Source organism: Cryptotermes secundus, unplaced genomic scaffold, assembly GCF_002891405.2.
Source record: "Cryptotermes secundus unplaced genomic scaffold, Csec_1.0 scaffold635, whole genome shotgun sequence".
Taxonomy (NCBI): Eukaryota; Metazoa; Arthropoda; class Insecta; order Blattodea; family Kalotermitidae; genus Cryptotermes; species Cryptotermes secundus.
The window spans coordinates 443,889-458,575 of NW_019733328.1; the positions used below are offsets into that span (position 1 = coordinate 443,889).

Consider the following 14,687-nt stretch of genomic DNA (forward strand, 5'->3'; position numbering starts at 1 on the left):
TATGGACAAAACGTTTTGTGTACTCCTCATATCTCTTGAAGCTTGAATGGTTCACAAACACATACGCGCACTTCACGGGGTCAGAAGATCACAAGGTATTTAAAACAAAATTTTGGATCTTTGAAACGTATATTTGCTTTCTTGCATCATACAAACTGCTTTGCGGTTTTAGAACGGAATTTCTCGTCAATTAAAAACGTTGGAAATAATATGCTTAAAACTCACAGGAATTGAAAAGTGGGCTTATATCTTCTCGGGGTATTCCCAGTGATTAAATACAATCGTATGAAATTTCTCAAAAGTGGCGCTCTCTACACCCAACAAGTTACTGAAATAGTTCTCTGTTGTGGGATATAACATCACGTAGTCCATTGAAAGTCAGCCTACATTTTATAGGAACATGTCGCCTCCATCTTCAGGGTTGATGAAGTAGCAAGGCAAGAAACCAGGATGAATCAGGCAGCAATATTCGCAGGCCTGGGGAACCATGCCCCCCCCCACCCGAATTTCGGTCTTCTTCCTTAGAACACAATATTTTTCCCTTGAGGTACGCACTAAGTTGTTGAATATTATATAGAATAAATTCATACTTAATAAAGGTAATACATGACGAAATTTCTGTACGATTATGGAATATGTAAATTTCGTCGTGCTGGTGTATATTGGCGGATACAATTCTCGTCCCTACTGGCAACTGTGGTAGTCAGTAAACGAAAAATGTGAAGTAGGTCACCTTGTGTTGGATGCATGTGCTTGTTCAGTGAGTATCTATCCTCGAGGTTATCTTGCACAATTTTTTGCGAAAAGAAGTGTGAAATATTTCGATCTATCTAGAGCGATGCAACGCGCTTCGTGATTCCCCTTAGTCTGTGCAGGCCAGGCTGTGTAAGAAGTGACGTGTAATTGGGACGACTTGACAGGAATGGAATGCTGCCTTTAGAAAAGTTACACGCTATCAAAGCAAGGGATAAAGACGGGAAAACTTTAATCACTTTCGATCGTTAATGAAAGATGACATAATCTCTGACGTGTACCCCAATCTGTAAAACAAAGTGTACTGAGTTCATGTTAAAAATGTAAACCTATCCCTGTAACAGGCCGTGGAAGCCCATAGGGTTGTGAGACGTCGAGGCTCCCATATCTTTTAGACAGTCGGCTCACGGATGGCGGTGAGATTGTCAGCCTTAAGCGCTGGCCGCGCTTTACTCCCAGGAAGATTCCTGGTACTCATTTCTGTTAGAAGCTTACTCGACCCCAGGGCCATATTGCGGCTGGAAGGATTAGGTCAGTTGCAAAATCCATACCAATGAATTATATTGTGCCAAATGACCACTTGTGGCTGTCACTATATCTCACAACGTAATGGAACGTGTATAGCTAGGCAACGGCTCCGTAAACACATTTCCTGGGTTAAGCAGTCGACAGAGGGACCCGTTGTTAGGTAAACACTGTTCCCGCGCAAAGAATTATCGTTGCAACTGATTTCGGACAAAGGCATATGCATGGCAACGACTTCTTAAAAGACAGAGGACAGTACTGAAACCCTTGAAGGCAGTGATCTCTATTCGGGTCTCCCTAAGCTCTGAAGGCAGGTCAAACCACAACCGCCCTTTCGTCAGAGAGGGCGCTTTCAAAACATACGACGGTTTTCTTCACATACTGAGTGACTAGCAGAATGTTGTTAACTGAGCTACCGGGCGATGCAAAAACGTAATGAACACGTTTAATTAGGAGGTGTTATACATTGAAAAGTTGTAATATCGATCTTAATGATATCGACCTAAAATAATAGGACTGAAATGTAACTCCTGGTATTTTTGCGATTTTTTGAAATTGTGTGTTTTTGAAATTAAATTAGATATTTAAACAATTATAACAGATAGCTACACAGGAGAATGAGAGATATGTTCTCTAAACACAGGCCGTCGCAATGAGAGAATTGAGTGGGCTAGGATGAATTGTACTCAAGTAATGAACATAAAAGGGTTTTGGGGGGTTAGAAAACTTTGAAAGTTGTTTTCATTAGTCTAAAACCTTCTCAGTGCGGTCCTCTAGCATCATGCCAAATTGGGTCGAAATAAATATACAACAAAAATAATATCCGTGGCTTTAGTCCGACCGAGCGACCGCCGCTTAGCGCCGGCGGCGAAGTTAGTGCCAACTTTAGCGGGTAGAGAGTGTCGCGTGGTCAGCTCAACGGATCCCCACGGCCGTTAATTTCGGTTTTGTAGACCGGAGCCGCTACTTTTCCAGGCTGAGTGGATCCCGCTCCAGACCCACGCTTTCGCAGAAAATCTGGTAGCACCGGGAATCGAACCTGGGACATGTGGATCTGTAGCCATGAACTCTGACCACTAGACCACAGAGGCGGGCCGAAATAATTATAACGGCGTGGAAGTGTGTGAACACAAAGAAACAAACACATTGTTCTTTATAGACATAAGATAGTAGTAGTAGTAAGTAAGTAAGTAGTAGTAGTAGTGGTGGTAGTAGTTGTAGCAGTAGTAGTAAATAATAAGTAATAGTAGTAGTAGTAGTAGTAGTAGTCTACGTGCAACTGACTTCTGAACGTGTCATGTGATTTGTGCAGCATTAATGACAATTTTCATTGCAAATTCATTGCGCTTCCTAACATGACCGGAACATGACCGGTAAATTCCAGTTCTGTCTGCGCATGGCCCTATCCTACTTTATCCTCTAGCATGCTGCGATTGCTAAACCCCAAACGCATGACTGTGATTCCGTTATTGTCACCGCGATTACGTCACGACAATCACCCGAGCGGGCCTTGCGCGACCTCTATGTAAGTGACCGGCCATTGTGCTACCCTTCACGTGTTGTTAATCTGTTCCACTCTCCTCTTTGAAACTGGCGTGATCCTTTACCACAAGGGCAAGTCCTGAACGTTGTTGAACCCTCTGGAACACGAACAGTGGGAACGAAAATTGCGGGAGGTAGAACACACCGACGGCATGGAAGCAATTCAGGAACTGAGCAGTGGCCATTAACCTGGGTGTGAAAGGCACGAATTTGTTTATTGATGCAAGATGTTAACGGCCGCGCAAGTTTTATTTCTTTTCATTAATTACGTGTTTCATAATTTTGTTTAATATCTCAACCCTCTGAAACATGACTGACTGCCCAATTGCTGCTGGTCCTCGCCAGCACAGCGATTCTTGGTTCTGAGTTCCATGGGACTCGTAACTGCATTTTACTGACTGAAGGTTGTGGGAGCCTACAGAGTCAGAGTTAGGGTCACTTTACGACTGGCGGTTTACAGTCAATCAGTTCATCTTGGCAACAAGCCCCTTGAGACTAATGACCATCATTTTTTTTCCAACTGAATACTTGCTTTCGTAGTCCTTATGTAACATCCTATCTGAAAAGAGGATGGGTTTATAGTTTACAATTGCCGTTGGCCCTCGCCAGCGCAGTCATTCTCACGTCAGACTCTCGCGGGTGTCGTGACCACATTTTACTGCCTCAAATTTGAGACTCCCCCAACCTGGAGGGCCAGGTCCCCGTATTTACGTGTATATCCCCAAAGAAAAGGGTGGCCCAATTATACCCCCAGGCACAGGGTTCCCTGTCCTTGACTCCTACACCTCGCAGGGCTACGGTGGAGGAATTCGATCCCGCCGCCACACGGTACAATGACTGCTTCTGAATAGTATTTAAATATTCAGTTCGTACCTCACAGGAAACATATGTACCCGTTAAAAATGTCGGTCGGTTAAAGCTATTGAGGAAATAACGGCTCTTTATCTTGAGAATCATATGAAACAAGGAAGTACAATTTATTGACAGAACGCAGAGATTATGAAAGTTAAATCAAGGTGGTTCGTACGGTTTTGTCTTTTGTGGAGTGAAAGGTCACGTTTATACGAGCGTATTGAATTTTTAAAGTAAATAATTTATGATAATTGTTACAATTCTTTTATTTGTCTCAGATTGCAAAGGAACTAAGGCCAAAGTGTAACAGTGGCGACTTAAATGTCTAATTTTTAGATAATGAGATTACGGGCTGTGTATAGATTTGCAGATTTAGAGGGCTGTGGAAGAAATTCCGTTATGTTTAGCTTGCAGCCAACGCATACTCAGAATTGTTTACGCATCTGTGCCAAAACCATGCCGCTTATAAAAAGCAGAATTCTCTCTCTCTTTGGGATGAACGACCAATGAATGTTTCCCGAATGCGTAAATTAAGACATAATCACCTCTCCTTCGTTTATCACATCTGAAGCTGTTAGTTCAGGTTAACATTGTCATACCTTCAGTGTTCTGTATTACAGCGGTTTATCCTGTGCTTTTCTTTATTATTTTCATCATCATATGGCCATTATCACCATTATCATTATTGTTAATATTATTATGTGCCATGCCATAGCTCAGGCGGTTAGTCACCGGCTTCCTTACCTCGGGGACCCGATTCGAGCTCATGTCAGTCATGGAGGATTTGAACAAAATGGCACTGAGACAGGTTTTCTCCAAGTATTTCGCTTTCCCTTGCCAACTCTCATTTCACTGACTGCTCCACACTCATCATCTAACATCCGGGGCTGGTACAATAGGCCAATTAGTGACCGACGTACAAAGTGGACTCAGTCTCAGCCCACCACAGGAACTAAAGTAAGAATTTTGTTATTGACTTAATTATAGTTGTTATTATTATTATTATTATTATTATTATTATTATTATTATTGTGAGTCGGACTAGCTCAGTTGGTATAGCGACGGGATAGGGGCTGGACGGCNTACAGGTAGAGGCCTTGCGACGAGCTGGTCACCCGCCCAAGGAGTCCTACCGAATGTGTAAGATCTAGAAAAACCGAAGTGAACGGAGAAGTTCATGGAGGTAGGCCTAGGCCCACTGGGGCTATAGTGCCAAGGGGAAGGGGAAACGGCCGGTGCATGAAGTTGACCACTCACCTCCATCTAGAGCTGAGGTTAATAATGGCGGAGCTATACCTTCACTAACCCCAATACGTCTTCATGGTGTGGTGTTTAATTAACTACGCACGGGGACAGCTTCACCCCTGCCTTCTTATATCACAGACAGAGGCATTTCACTATTTGTAACGTTCGTGCCACAGTGGGACACAAATGGATGGCTGTAATGGAGATTATGATGATAGATATGTTCTAGCAGAAGGGCTGAAATTCAAAACAGCTGTTTGTTTGGGCGGACTTTGTTTCCCTGCGTCTGTAAGGAGGTAAGTGGTCAGCTTCACGCCTCGGCCACTTTACCCTTGGGGAAAGGACTCCCGGTACCCGTTATATAGGAGGCTGGGTGGGCCCCAGAACCGGTCTGGACGCTGTGAAAAAAAAAGAGAAATTTAGCCGTTGCCGGGAATGGAATCCCGCCACTATACCGACTGAGCTATCGCGGCTCCTCACAATACTATGGAGCGCCTATTAATTTATCTCTCGACATCACTTCGAAACAGACGCTTTATCATGTTCAGTAGTAGCAGCTGTCCCACCCACTGGGCGTCCGATCCTGTGCCTATAACCATTATGACATTCATAGGCTGTTAACCTCTGTCCCACTCTCATGCTGCCCAAGGCCAGGTCTAGCGGGTTAGCCTATTAACATTCATACTAGGGTTCGTCAAGGTCCAATTGTAGACGAGTAAAGCACAGATGTGAGGCTTGTTAGTAGCATCCTAGGTCAACAACGGGACGCCAGCTCAGTGCTGCTGCCATGGACCCACAGGGGGGGGGGTTATGACTGTTGTTAATAATAGGATCCCTGGGTGGGGTATCAGCCCTGTCGCAATGCCGCTACCTACACAGGACAACACAAACAGAAGGAACGCAAACATCGATATCTCGAGTGGTATTCGAACCCATGATTCCAGTGTTTGAGCGGGTGAAGAAATTTCATGCCTTAGACAGCACGGGCACTGCATTATTTATTTATTTAGAGGACGGGATAGCTCAGTCGATATAGCTGCAGGCTGGACGGCCCGAATCTGGTTCCCTGTAGTGTAAGATTTTCTCTTCTCCATACTGTGAAGGCCGGTTCTAAGGCCCACCCAACCTCCTATCCAATGGGTACCGGGGCCTCTCTCTCCGGGAGTAAAGCGGCAGGGGCGTGAAGCTGACCACTCATCTCCATCTAGTGCCGAGATCAAGAAATGTGAAGCTATACCTCCGCTCCTGTATACACCTTCATGGTGTAGTGCTTAATTAAGCACAGGGACAGTTTTACCTTTTTGTTTATTTATTGCTTATTTGGCGACACGTAATAGTCAGATTATAGTTTCCACCGTCGAATGGTAGATTGATTACTTAATGAGGAATTGTAAAGGATTTGGGAGGAAGTGGTCGTGGCCGAATTTGAATGCTATTCCGGCGTTTCCTTGGGCAATTTGAAGGAACTCAGGAAGCCGTCCCTGGGTCGAAATTTGACCCCAGGAAGAATATGATGAGAAGGGAGGAGTGAATATTAAGAAAAGAAGGAGAATAGGAGTGTAGGATGAAGCAGAAAGGAAAATGGTAATTAAGATGAAAAAAGAAACTCCTTGGCTCTAGTCCGCAAGCGAACTATACCGACCGAGCGACCTCCGCTTGTCGGCGAAGTTAGTGCCAACTTTAGCGGATAGAGGGTGTCGCGTGGACAGCGCAACGGTTCCCCATGGTCGTTAATTTCGGTTTTCTAGACCGGAGCCGCTATTTCCTAGAAATAGCTCCTCAATTATCATCACGAGGCTAAGTGGACCCCGTTCCAGACCCACTACTTCTCAGAAAGTCTTGTAGCGCCGGGAATCGAAACCGGGACCTCTGGATCTGTGGCCAGGCACTCTGACCGCTAGACCACAGAGGAGGTCGGAAATGAAGATGAGGACAAAGAAAAAGAAAGGACACCTTTACTACTACAAAAAGAACTTACTCCACGGAACTGCTGGTGATTTCTCTCTGAACGGTTACAAAACAAACAGTCGCTCAGTTGATCACAAGAATTGCCACTGGTCCCTAATTTGAGCCAGATGAATCCAGTCCACACAAATTAATCCTATTTCTTTATGAATATTTTAAGCTACTAATAATAATAACCTGTGCCGGTCACGGTAGCCGAGCGGTCTAAGGCATGCACTGTCTTCGCTCGCTCGGAAGCCGGGATCGTGGGTTCGAATCCCACTCAGGGTATGGATGTTTGTGTGCGTTTTTCTGTGTTTGTCTACAGGTAGAGGCCTTGCGACGAGCTGATCACTCGCCCAAGGAGTCCTACCGTATGTGTAAGACTGAGAAAAGCCGAAGTGAACGGAGTTCATGGTGGTAGGCCTAGGCCCACTGGGGCTGTAGTGCCAAAGAAAAAAATAATAATAACCTGTAAAAAATAAGGCAAAGTTTTCCCTTTGCTTAACTAATTACGCACTACTTAATGAAGGCGTATAGGGGAGTGGATATATGGGTCCACGTTTTCTTGACCTCGGCACTTGTTGGAGATGAGTGGTCAGCTTCACGTCTTGGCCGCTTTACCCCGGATAAAGGGCCCCTAGTATCCAATCGATAGGAAGCTGGGTGGGCGCTAGGGTCGGTCTGGACGATTTGGAGAAGACAAAATTCTTGGCCATACCGGGACACTTCGGCCATCCAGCCCATAACCAGCCGCTGTACTGACTGAGCTATCCCGCAGACATACTCACGTGCCTTCTGCTTCTGCTGTGAGCAGGTTCTGCCCTGGATAAGGATAGTGGGAAGTCCTTGATACCCGTGGTAGAACTCCGCTCCGTCGCAACCTCCATGACACTGTAATTGTAGCTGATACACAGAGACTTCTCGCGCAGAACTACCCATTGTTGGCGCTCAGCAGTGCGTGCTACTCGAAATTAAATATCGCGTCTTTCTGAACCCACCCACATAAATCGAGGACGTGTTGTGAGCGAGGTGCACTTCTGTACATAGCAACTCGGTTCCGACCTTTAAATTAAGTTAAATTAAATTAAATTAAATTAAATTCTGAGTTTTAACGCCGTGTAGGTCATATAGATCCCGACGTTTCGGAGTAATATATCGCTTCCATCCTCAGGGAAGAAGAGTAAGTCTACCAAGATTTGCCTGCTTCTTCTGGTTTTTGTGCTTGACATACTCTTTGTTGCGAGAACATCAATTCCAACGACCCTTGAAAGAGTTTTATAAATGGATTTGCCTACATAGTATATTTAAGTTTCTAATTCTTCACGTGTTCCTTAGGAGTTCGAGTCTCGGTAGAGGAAGGATCTTTCTCCTCTCCGCGTCGTCCAGACCTGTTCTGGGGCCCACCCAACCTCCTATCCAATGGATACCGGGGGCTCTTTCCCACGATTCTAAAAGGGCCGGGGAGAGATCAAGAATACGTGGATCTATATACCCACTCCCCCATACGTCTTCATTATCTAGTGTTTAATTAAGCACAGGGACAATTTTATCCTACTTTTACGTGTTCCTTACGCGTCTGAGAATAAAGAGAGGTTATTTCCCTGAATACAATTATTCGTTTGGTATTTGTAATATAGATGTAGTGTGTTGTCCGTGAGGTGGTAATTGAATTTTAAGTATTATTCAAATGAATTTCAGACGCCAGGGTTAAGTAGACACTTCCTTATATCACGGATTGAAAACGGTTAAACTGCTCAACTCTTATGCTGTGTTGTCAACCTTTATTCTGATATGTGTGTGTGTGTTGCTTTCCTTGGAAAAAAGATCAATGTGTAAGAATACGACAACATCGAATGCGGACAGCATATCATACATACCCTCGCGAAATTATGTGATACAGTGTTCGTACTGTCTATTCACCAGAAGACGGATCATAATAGACAACATATGTGTGTTCACAGATGTGTGGGTGACACTTGTTGTGCAACCAGAATTAGCCCTCTTCTCGTTTCCACTCTTCCTACTCTGAGACAGAAATGAGACTTCAACACAGGTTGAACAGTGTGCAGTTCTCTAGTCTAAGCCAGTGGTACTAAACCTAACACTAAAACTTTATGAATATAAAATAGAAATAATTTTTCTTTTAATAACAACCTGTAATATTTTGCTTACAACAAGCTGTATACCCACGTGCCACGTAGCCTTTATGAACACCGCACGTGCCAGAATAGGGGAATCCGAGAGATTCACCGTTCGACTACGTGTCCCAAAATATTGCTTTTGCGCATGCGTCGCCTTTGAAAATGCGAGAATGGGCTTATGATATTACTATCTGTCTTGCAGTTCCTCATGACCTGGCTTCGATACTAGGGTTCACCTCTGAGTGGATGTTTCTTGGCAAGTTATTCAGTTGATCCTGAAACTCCCATCAAGCGTCACGGTTGAGTGGCGTCATATTCGATGAGATCCTGGTATTGATTCTTTGCCAGATGAGGTATTGAGACATCCTCTGGCCTTCGAGTAACAGTAATAGGTTACCTTTCTTGTTGTGAAATAAATAAAAATTCTTTATACAAATTAATATCAGCTTGAACTCGGGGAATGCTTGCTCACGATCAGTTCAGAAGCTTTTGTCTTCTCCCCTATGTAAGAATATAAAGGTTAAATCAAAGAGAACTATCATTCGTCTAGTTCTGTGTGAGTGTGAAACTTGGTATCTCACATCAATCCTTCGAAGACTGATCGGCCGATCTGCCAGTTAAATTGCTGCTGGCCCTCGCCAGCACAGTGATTCTTGGTTTAGAGTCCCTTCGGAACCCATGACCATATTTTCCTTTTCACGACTTTTACGTATTTTGAAATGGGGCCTTTTCTTTAACGGCCGAAGGGGTCTGACTGCTATTGGTCACTCTCCTTCTCCTGGAGGTTCAGTCTGAGCCTGAGTCTTAGGTCACAACCGACAATCAGTAGACCAGTCTGTCTTGGAATAAAGCGCCCATCTGAGGCTTACGACCAGATTTTTATTACTGTCAGACATTTACGGGTTTGTTGATGTGGGGCGCTCTCTCTCACGAGAGGACGGGTCTATCGTTTACAATTTCTGCTGGTCCTCGCCAGCGCAGTCATTCTCGGGTCAGATTTCCGTGAGATTCGCGACAATATTTTACTGTCTCAGGTTCGAGTCCTCGCTTTTCGTCGCTTCCTACTTCTCGCAGGGCTACGGTGTAGGTATTCAACACCACCTCCATCTCTGCTACATAGCCCAACCGGTTAATGCTGTTTAGGGAAACAGTCGCTGTTTATTGTGAGAACCATACGGAACACACAGATATATATAAACTCAGTTCGTACCTCACAGGAAACATATTACGTCTCCGCTACAAGCCCAACCGGTTAATGCGGTTTAGGGAAACAGTCGCTGTTTATTGTGAGAACCATACGGAACACACAAATACACTCTGTGGGCAGAATGCTGACTTTCAGTATGTTAAAGCATGTGGTACATATTGTGACCACTCGGAAGATACTGTATTTTGCGTAAGATAAATGGATTCGTAGAAAGTTGGAGAAAATTTAACTACCAGTACTTTATACTGTGTATCGTACTTTTTACCAAATAATATTAGGATTATCAAATCAAGGAGGATAAAGTAGGCTAAATCCGTAGGTCGCACTGGGAAAAGATAATATCTATAGAGTTTTAATCGAAATAATCCGAAAAGAAGAAAGAAGTTTGGAGATTTCATCACAGAGGGAAGGATAATATTAAACGAGATTATGAGGTATGTGAGCTTATGTACGTGACCCGTTTGACTCAGGATAGTTTCCGGCTTTTGTAAAGACTAAAAAATCTCCAGGTTCATTAAAAGCCGTGTCAGATCTTGAGAACCTAAACAGTTACCAGCTTCGTAAGAATGACTCTGCTTCAAGGAGTCAGAAATGTGTTTTGGCGGCCACTCGGGAGAAAGGGTGGCGCACTGCTCGCTACAGCTGGGGACGCACGAGTGCTCAGACGTCTGAAATTACACCTGCCACATCTCGTTCCGCTGTCGGTCGTATATGTTTCCCCGCGGCCATGTTGCTTTGTTCCGATTTCTGAACGATTTGTCTCGAAAATAAATGTCCTTAAATTCCCTTACAGGGTTGCACAGTGCTTTCATGTTCAATTCATTTTAAAATTTCCAAATATCAGTCATATAACAAACTAACTCCATGTGCGTAGATTCTAAAGGGTTCTGACGATGGTGAATGACACACAGAATTACTGGGGTTTTGAACTTTTCCATCGTCTGGAATTTTAGGTAATAGTGGACACGACGTTTCGGAAACTGGATCTATCGTGTCCTCTATTACCTAAAATTCGGGACGATGGAAAAAGTCCAAAACCCCAGTAATTCTCTGTAACTCCATGTAGATGAGAATTTCTTGAGAAGCCATCAGTTGCGCATCTACACAAGAATTTCTCAACAACAGAATGCTCATCACTGTGTTCACAAGGGCCCACCACCGGTCTCTGTTCTGAGCCAGACTAATCCAGTCCGTCCTTAGCTTGGGTCGTTTATCCAAAGAGTCTGTCCAAGTCCCAGGCATGTTGTGACATTTCGTAACAGAATTATTTGTTTATGGTGAGGAGTTGTTAGCCTCACGACCTGCCCCAAAGTTGGAGGACCACCCCTTGCAGGTTGTCCATGACTGCTTATTCATTATATTCGTAGCTACCCTCCATATCTGGAGGCCGTCACCTCCATCCTCCCCCCAAAAAGAATTAGTGTCCTCTTCTCTTCTCTTCTCTTCTCTTCTCTTCTCTTCTCTTCTCTTCTCTTCTCTTCTTCATTATGATTCGGAGTGTTAAAGCAGGTGGTGCTGGTTAAAATTATGGACTGTTTATTCCTGAATGAATTTTCTTCTGAGGCACAATCAGGCTAAAGTGTCGACCGCCCTGCAACATGGCGTAAGTCCGCTTCAATTCTACACTGTCTAGGGGACAAGTCTTTAGTTTTATGCAGTAATGGGGAAGGACGTAAAGAGCGTTACAAAATAAAGTGTCAGGGGTAAACGTTCTGTGAATATTCTGACTGATTATTCGATTTTATCTGAGTGGGCACTGGCGGGGAGAAGGGGGACTTACGTAACGGAGAACATATGTTTTTATCATAATTGAATCAAGGGAAATTAAGATTGGATGGACATATAACTTCGGAGAAGTAAGTAATTATTCAGGTCCAAAACATCAGGAGCAGGTTGGCTTAGCAGTAAGGCTCTAGCCCTGTATTCGGGCAGATGCTCGGTTCAAATCGGGACACCGGCTACCTTGAGTTTTTTCTGTTGATTTCCTCAGTCCCTCCAGGCTGCCGGGATAATATCTTGGTTAGGCCACGACCTTTTCCTTCTATGTCCTCACCATTTCATCAGTTATCCTAGCATTGTATGTTACATACACGTAGTCCAGATACTAAAGGCACGGTAAGACACAATTCCCTTCTTCTCATGCTCATCCTTCTTCCTCGACCTTGACATGGCCGTCACAATTGTGCATTCATGGTGTCAATGGGATAATTCTTCATCCATATTTTAGCTTTTTAAACGTCATGTCAACGCTGCTCTATTATCAACTGGTTACACGTTACATTTCGCCCCTCCCTTTACTTCCTTCTTCGCTTTTCATCTCTCATACATTTTTATGCTCTTTTCTCCTTCATTCTCCTTTCTCTCCCAAATCGAAGCCATGTACGTCACGAAAATCACAATCGAATTGACGTGATGCTCTGCTCTTTCATTTGTTACAATGCAGTGCTGCTGTAGCGAAAGAAAATTGAACTTCGTTCTAAATTCCCCCGGCCTGGCTGCAAGATTGCAGAGCTCCTGCATGTATCTGCCCAGCCTCTAACGGCTACAAGGACCAGCGTTGTGGGAGGACTGTTCCTAGTAGACATCTCTTATTGCTGACTCTACAGCCCTTTTCTGGGGGATCAGCCCGTCGCTAGGCCGCTACCTGTACACAAGACATCACAAACAAAGAATAAACGCAAACAAACATCCTTGCATCAAGTAGGATTCGAACCCACTATCCCAGTGTTTGAGCGGGCAAAAACAGTTCACGCCTTAGACCGCGCAGCCACTGTGATCGGCCATTGCGGACAATAAATCGATTTAAATCGATAGGAAAATCAAGGTTTCTTAATTCCCGATGGAATTTCAAGAATATCTTTAGCATATGTTATTTATTTATAATTGTGATGTTGCAAGTGGCTTAAGACCTTGAAATATAAGCACACCGACTGTACCTTCCTTCAGTTTCTGAAGCTAGTAAATTATCATATACCTTCGGGTTCCATAAAATGCTGGGAAATTCTTGAGTAGCTGCAGAATTGGCGGCTCCTCCAGAAGGGCTCAGCTCCATGAGTAAGTAAATATACATATACTGTATATATGTAATGTATCGGTGAACTGAAAATGTTTCAATTGATTGCAATACGCATATAAAATCTAATGATTCTGTTTCTAACAAAACTACGTGTATAATGAAGAGTCTTATTACATTCAGATATAAACACAGAATAGAGTCCTTCTGGAGAAACTAATAGTCGCTCAGTTGGACAAGAAATTCCTTGTCTTCATTAATATGTTCACAAGAGACCGTCATCATACCCTGTCTTGAGCCAGTTGAATCTGTTCTACACCCCTCATACACTAGTCCTTTCATGTAAATTTTAGGTATCGTTTAATCTAGCCCTAAGTCTTCTAAGTTTACTCTCCAATTCAAATTTATTGATTAAAATTGTGTATGAATTTTTCATCGCCACCATGTCTGCAAAATGTTCCGCCGTTCATATCCTCCTTGATTGAATCGTCCTAATAATGAATCTGCTTGGTGAAGAATACAGATTCTGAAGATTTCTTTGTATAATAATTTCCATATTTGTTTTACTTCCTCCCTCGTAGGTCCGGATATTCTCCTCAATACTCTGTTCAGAAGCATCCTCAGTCTTACGATGAAAGACAAACGTTAATACCCATAGAAAATGACGGGTAGAACAATAAGTGTGTTTTCAAAATTTCAAAAAAACTTAGTTGCTTTTTTTTTAGATACGGATTTGTATACCCCTGTTAAAATGAGTGTAACGGAGTGTATCGGACTGCATGGTAAACCACAGTGGAACTTCTGCACGTGACCCTCGGACGAGGTCAGGACCTTTGAGAACCTTGCATGTTATCCTTAAGAAACCCGAGACGATGCGCGCGCACTTTCACGCCCTCCAGTGATAAAAGTCGCGATTATTCATCTGTGACACTGATTTCAGCGGGATAAATAAGTTCAACATCAATATTAGAAATTTCAGCGTCAAATAGTTCCCCGGTCAGTGAAACTCAGTTCTGAAGTCTAATGTGTCATATGTTATATTTGAGGTTATGACAACAATGACTGTGAACAGTGCTAGCGTCTGGGATTGACTCCATATACCAACGTTTTGGAGAAGCGTATTGCATACGCCTTCAGTGCCAAAGAGCAAACCAAACGAACATCCAGCAAGAAACAGGTGGCTTTACTTTTGAACCCTCAAGAGGGAGGAAGTGCATTCTGATTAACTTCACTGCTTCACATCCATGAAGACAACACTCTTTTAAACAGTTTCTTGTTAAAATTGTAAAGGGTTTTATGCTATTTAGATATTAAATAATTATCGCAGCAATTTATGTCCGCCTGATTATGAACTTCCTTAAAGCGGCACACACTGATTCACAGACCACATGAGATGAATTGTCAGTTCGATTCAAAGTAGCGTAGTTGTTGAAGTTCATGAACATTCATAAGCACAGACAAT

General features: G+C 43.5%; 1 protein-coding gene across 3 annotated transcripts in view; it reads left to right on the plus strand.

The window, feature by feature from the left end:
- LOC111868037 (glutathione-specific gamma-glutamylcyclotransferase 1) overlaps positions 1-14,687 on the plus strand; it is a 37,555-nt gene that overhangs the window by 20,536 nt on the left and 2,332 nt on the right. The window lies entirely within an intron of this gene.